This window comes from Chlamydotis macqueenii, chromosome W (assembly GCF_036417535.1).
Source record: "Chlamydotis macqueenii isolate bChlMac1 chromosome W, bChlMac1.mat, whole genome shotgun sequence".
Taxonomy (NCBI): domain Eukaryota; kingdom Metazoa; phylum Chordata; class Aves; order Otidiformes; family Otididae; genus Chlamydotis; species Chlamydotis macqueenii.
In genome coordinates this window covers 41,436,141-41,442,356 of record NC_141592.1, presented here as the reverse complement: position 1 = coordinate 41,442,356, position 6,216 = coordinate 41,436,141, and positions in this window count along the sequence as shown.

Below are 6,216 nucleotides of genomic sequence, written 5' to 3'. Positions count from 1 at the left end.
TGCCTGTCTGGCTGTCTGGGGCTCTGGCTGTCTGGGGCTCTGGTTGTCTGTCTGTCTGGGGCTCTGGCTGTCTGGGGCTCTGGCTGTCTGGCTGTCTGGGGCTCTGGCTGTCTTGGGCTCTGGCGCTCTGGCTGTCTGGCTGTCTGGGGCTCTGGCTGTCTGGCTGTCTGGCTGTCTTGGGCACTGGCTGTCTGGTTGTCCTGGGCTCTGGCTGTTTGTCTGTCTGGCTGTCTTGGGCTCTGGCTGTCTGGCTGTCTTGGGCTCTGGCTGTCTGTCTGGCTGTCCTGGGGTCTGGCTGTCTCGGGCTCTGGCTGTCTGGGGCTCTGGCTGTCTCGGGCTCTGGCTGTCTGGCTGTCTGGGGCTCTGGCTGTCTGGATGTCTGGGGCTCTGGGTGTCTGCGGCTCAGGCTGTTTGGCTGTCTGGGTCTGTGGCTGTCTGGGGCTCTGGCTGCCTGGCTGTCTGGGGCTCTGGCTGTCTGGGGCTCTGGCTGTCTGATTGTCTTGGGCTATGGCTGTCTGGCTGTCTGGCTGTCTGGGGCTCTGGCTGTCTGGGGCTCTGGCTGTCTGGCTGTCTGGCTGTCTTGGGCTCTGGCTGTCTGGCTGTCTGGCTGTCTTGGGCTCTGGCTCTCTGGCTGTCTTGGGCTCCGGGGCTCTGGCTATCTGGCTGCCTTGCTGTCTTGCGTTCTGGCTGTGTAGCTGTCTGGCTGTCTTGGGCTCTGGCTGTCTGTCTGGCTGTCTGGGGCTCTGGCTGTATTGCTGTCTGGGACTATCGTTGTCTGGGTCTATGTCTGTCTGGGGCTCTGGCTGTCTGGGGCTTTAAGGCTCTGGCTGTCTGTGGCTCTGGCTGTCTTGGGCTCTGGCGGTCTGGCTGTCTGGCTGTCTGGCTGTCTTGGGCTCTGGCTGTCTGGCTGTCTGGCTGTCTTGGGCTCTGGCGGTCTGGCTGTCTTGGGCTCTGGCTGTCTGGCTGTGTGCCTGTCTTGGGCTCTCTCTGTCTGGCTGTCTTGGGCTTTGCTTGTTTTGGGCTCTGGCTGTCTGGCTGTCTGGCTGTCTTGGGCTCTGGCTGTCTTGGGCTCTGGCTGTCTGGTTGTCTGGGTCTCTGGCTGTCTGAGGCTCTGGCTGTCTGGCTGTCTGGCTGTCTGGGGATCTGGCTGTCTGGCTGTCTGGGGCTCTGGCTGTCTGGGGCTCTGGCTGTCTGGCTGTCTGGGACTATGGCTGTCTGGGGCTCTGGCTGACTGGCTGTCTGGGGCTCTGGCTGTCTGGCTGTCTGCGGCTCTGGGGCTCTGGCTGTCTGGCTGTCTTAGGGTCTGGCTGTCTGGCTGTCTGGCTGTCTTCGGCTCTGGGGCTCTGGCTGTCTGGCTGTCTTAGGGTCTGGCTGTCTGGCTGTCTTGAGCTGTGGCTGTCTGGTTGTCTTGGGCTATGGCTGTCTGGGGCTCTGGCTGTCTGGCTGTCTGGCTATCTTGGGCTCTGGATGTCTGGCTGTCCTGGGCTCCGGGGCTCTGGCTATCTGTCTGTCTGGCTGCCTTAGGTTCTGGCTGTCTAGCTGTCTGGCTGTCTTGGGCTCTGGCTGTCTTTCTGGCTTTCCTGGGGTCTGGCTGTCTTGGGATCTGGCTGTCTTGGACTCTGGCTGTCTGGGGCTCTGGCTGTCTGGGGCTTTAAGGCTCTGGCTGTCTGGGGCTCTGGCTGTCTTGGGCTCTGGCGGTCTGGCTGTCTGGCTGTGTTGCGCTCTGGCGGTCTGGCTGTCTTGGGCTCTAGCTGTCTGGCTGTCTGCCTGTCTTGGGCTCTGTCTGTCTGTCTGTCTTGGGCTTTGCCTGTCTTGGGCTCTGGCTGTCTGGCTATCTGGCTGTCTTACTGTCTTGGTTTCTGGCTGGCTGGCTGTCTTGGGCGCTGGCGCTCTGGCTATCTGGCTGTCTGGCTGTCTGGGGCTCTGGCTCTCTGGGGCTCTGGCTGTCTGGCTGTCTGTGGCTCTGTCTGTCTGGCTGTCTTGGGCTTTGTATGTCTGGCTGTCTGGCTATCTTGGGCTCTGGCTGTCTGGCTGTCTGGGGCTCTGTCTGTCTGGCTGTCTTGGGCTTTGGATGTCTGGCTGTCTGGCTGTCTAGGGCTCTGGCTGTCTGGCTGTCTGGGTCTCTGGCTGTCTGGCTGTCTGGCTGTCTGGCTGTCTAGGGCTCTGGCTGTCTGGCTGTCTCGCTGTCTTGGGCTCTGGCTGTCTGGCTGTCTGTGGTCTGCTTGTCTTGGGCTCTGGCTGTCTGGCTGTCTTGGGCTCTGACTGTCTTAGGCTCTGGCTGTCTGGCTGTCTGGCTGTCTGGGACTCTGGCTATCTGGCTGTCTGGCTGTCTGGGACTCTGGCTGTCTGGCTGTCTTGCGGTCTGGGGCTCTGACTGTCTGGCTGTCTTGTGCTCTGGCTGTCTTGGGCTCTGGATGTCTGGCTGTCTGGCTGTCTGGCTGTCTGGGGCTCTGGCTGTCTGGCTGTCCTGGGCTCTGGCTGTCTTGGGCTCTGGCTGTCTTGCTGTCTGGGACTATCGCTGCCTGGGTCTATGGCTGTCTGGGGCTCTGGATGTCTGGGGCTTTAAGGCTCTGGCTGTCTGGGGCTCTGGCGCTCTGGCTGTCATGGGCTCCGGGGCTCTGGCTATCTGGCTGTCTGGCTGTCTTGGGCTCTGTCTGTCAGTCTGGCTGTCCTGGGGTCTGGCTGACTTGGGGTCTGGCTGTCTGGGGCTCTGGCTGTCTTGCTGTCTGGGACTATCACTGTCTGGGTCTATGGCTGTCTGGGGCTCTGGCTGTCTGGGGCTTTAAGGCTCTGGCTGTCTGGGGCTCTGGCTGTCTTGGGCTCTGGCGGTCTGGCTATCTGGCTGTGTTGCGCTCTGGCGGTCTGGCTGTCTTGGGCTCTGTCTATCTGGCTGTCTGCCTGTCTTGGGCTCTGTCTGTCTGGCTGTCTTGGGCTTTGCCTGTCTTGGGCTCTGTCTGTCTGGCTGTCTTGGGCTTTGCCTGTCTTGGGCTCTGGCTGTCTGGCTATCTGGCTGTCTTGCTGTCTTGGGCTCTGGCTGGCTGGCTGTCTTGGGTGCTGGCGCTCTGGCTATCTGGCTGTCTGGCTGTCTGGGGCTCTGGCTCTCTGGGGCTCTGGCTGTCTGGCTGTCTGGGGCTCTGTCTGTTTGGCTGTCTTGGGCTTTGGATGTCTGGCTGTCTGGCTGTCTGGGGCTCTGGCTGTCTGGCTGTCTGGGGCTCTGGCTGTCTGGCTGTCTGGATGTCTTGGGCTCTGGCTGTCTTGGCCTCTGGCTGTCTGGCTGTCTTGGGCTTTAGCTGTCTGGCTGTCTGGCTGTCTTGGGCTCTGGCTGTTTGGGCTCTGGCTGTCTGGCTGTCTAGGGCTCTGGCTGTCTGGGGTCTGCCTGTCTTGGGCTCTGGCGGTCTGGCTGTCTGGCTGTCTTGTGCTCTCGCTGTCTGGCTGTCTTGGGCTATGGCTATCTGGCTTTCTGGCTGTCTGGGGCTCTGGCTGTCTGGCTGTCTTGGGCTCCGGCTGTCTTGGGCTCTGGCTGTCTTGCGGTCTGGGGCACTGGCTGTCTGGCTGTCTGGCTGTCTTGGGCTCGGCCTGTCTTGGGCTCTGGCTGTCTGGCTGTCTTGGGCTCTGGCACTCTGGCTCTCTGGCTGTCTTGGGCTCTGGCGGTCTGGCTGTCTGGCTGTCTTGGGCACTGGCTGTCTGGCTGTCTTGGGCTCTGGCTGTCTGGGGCTCCGGCTGTCTGCCTATCTGGATGTCTTGGGCTCTGGCTGTCTGGATGTCTTGAGCTCTGGCTGTCTGGCTGTCCTGGGCTCTGGCTGTCTTGCTGTCTGGCTGTCTAGCGCTCTGGCTGTCTGAATCTCTGGCTGTCTTAGGCTCTGCCTGTCTGGTTGTCTGGGGCTCTGGCTGTCTGGGGCTCTGGTTGTCTGTCTGTCTGGGGCTCTGGCTGTCTGGCTGTCTGGGGCTCTGGCTGTCTGGCTGTCTGGGGCTCTGGCTGTCTTGGGCTCTGGCTGTCTGGCTGTCTTGGGCTGTGGCTGTCTGGGGCTCTGGCTGTCTGGCTGTCTGGATGTCTTGGGCTCTGGCTGTCTGGTTGTCCTGGGCTCTGGCTGTCTGGCTGTCTGGCTGTCTTGGGCTCTGGCTGTCTGGCTGTCTTGGGCTCTGGCTGTCTGTCTGGCTGTCCTGGGGTCTGGCTGTCTCGGGCTCTGGCTGTCTGGGGCTCTGGCTGTCTCGGGCTCTGGCTGTCTGGCTGTCTGGGGCTCTGGCTGTCTCGCTGTCTGGGGCTCTGGGTGTCTGCGGCTCAGGCTGTTTGGCTGTCTGGGTCTGTGGCTGTCTGGGGCTCTGGCTGCCTGGCTGTCTGGGGCCCTGGCTGTCTGGGGCTCTGGCTGTCTGACTGTCTTGGGCTCTGGCTGTCTGGCTGTCTGGCTGTCTGGGGCTCTGGCTGTCTGGGGCTCTGGCTGTCTGGCTGTCTGGCTGTCTTGGGCTCTGGCTGTCTGGCTGTCTGGCTGTCTTGGGCTGTGGCTGTCTGGTTGTCTTGGGCTATGGCTGTCTGGGGCTCTGGCTGTCTGACTGTCCTGGGCTCTGGCTGTCTGGCTGTCTGGCTGTCTTGGGCTCTGGCTCTCTGGCTGTCTTGGGCTCCGGGGCTCTGGCTATCTGGCTGCCTTGCTGTCTTGGGTTCTGGCTGTGTAGCTGTCTGGCTGTCTTGGGCTCTGGCTGTCTGTCTGGCTGTCTGGGGCTCTGGCTGTATTGCTGTCTGGGACTATCGTTGTCTGGGTCTATGGCTGTCTGGGGCTCTGGCTGTCTGGGGCTTTAAGGCTCTGGCTGTCTGTGGCTCTGGCTGTCTTGGGCTATGGCGGTCTGGCTGTCCGGCTGTCTGGCTGTCTGGCTGTCTTGGGCTCTCGCTGTCTGGCTGTCTGGCTGTCTTGGGCTCTGGCGGTCTGGCTGTCTTGGGCTCTGGCTCTCTGGCTGTGTGCCTGTCTTGGGCTCTCTCTGTCTGGCTGTTTAGGGCTTTGCTTGTTTTGGGCTCTGGCTGTCTGGCTGTCTGGCTGTCTTGGGCTCTGGCTGTCTTGGGCTCTGGCTGTCTGGTTGTCTGGGTGTCTGGCTGTCTGAGGCTCTGGCTGTCTGGCTGTCTGGCTGTCTGGGGATCTGGCTGTCTGGCTGTCTGGGGCTCTGGCTGTCTGGGGCTCTGGCTGTCTGGCTGTCTGGGACTATGGCTGTCTGGGGCTCTGGCTGACTGGCTGTCTGGGGCTCTGGCTGTCTGGCTGTCTGCGGTTCTGGGGCTCTGGCGCTCTGGCTGTCTTAGGGTCTGGCTGTCTGGCTGTCTGGCTGTCTTCGGCTCTGGGGCTCTGGCTGTCTGGCTGTCTTAGGGTCTGGCTGTCTGGCTGTCATGAGCTGTGGCTGTCTGGTTGTCTTGGGCTATGGCTGTCTGGGGCTCTGGCTGTCTGGCTGTCTTGGGCTCTGGATGTCTGGCTGTCCTGGGCTCCGGGGCTCTGGCTATCTGGCTGTCTGGCTGTCTTAGGTTCTGGCTGTCTAGCTGTCTGGCTGTCTTGGGCTCTGGCTGTCTTTCTGGCTTTCCTGGGGTCTGGCTGTCTTGGGGTCTGGCTGTCTTGGACTCTGGCTGTCTTGGACTCTGGCTGTCTGGGGCTCTGGCTGTCTGGGGCTTTAAGGCTCTGGCTGTCTGGGGCTCTGGCGGTCTGGCTGTCTGGCTGTCTTGGGCTCTGGCGGTCTGGCTGTCTTGGGCTCTGGCTGTCTGGCTGTCTGCCTGTCTTGGGCTCTGTCTGTCTGTCTGTCTTGGGCTTTGCCTGTCTTGGGCTCTGGCTGTCTGGCTATCTGGCTGTCTTACTGTCTTGGTTTCTGGCTGGCTGGCTGTCTTGGGCGCTGGCACTCTGGCTATCTGGCTGTCTGGCTGTCTGGGGCTCTGGCTCTCTGGGGCTCTGGCTGTCTGGCTGTCTGTGGCTCTGTCTGTCTGGCTGTCTTGGGCTTTGTATGTCTGGCTGTCTGGCTATCTTGGGCTCTGGCTGTCTGGCTGTCTTGGGCTTTGGATGTCTGGCTGTCTGGCTGTCTAGGGCTCTGGCTGTCTGGCTGTCTGGGTCTCTGGCTGTCTGGCTGTCTGGCTGTCTGGCTGTCTGGTGTCTAGGGCTCTGGCTCTCTGGCTGTCTCGCTGTCTTGGGCTCTGGCTGTCTGGCTGTCTGGGGTCTGCTTGTCTTGGGCTCTGGCTGTCTGGCTGTCTTGGGCTCT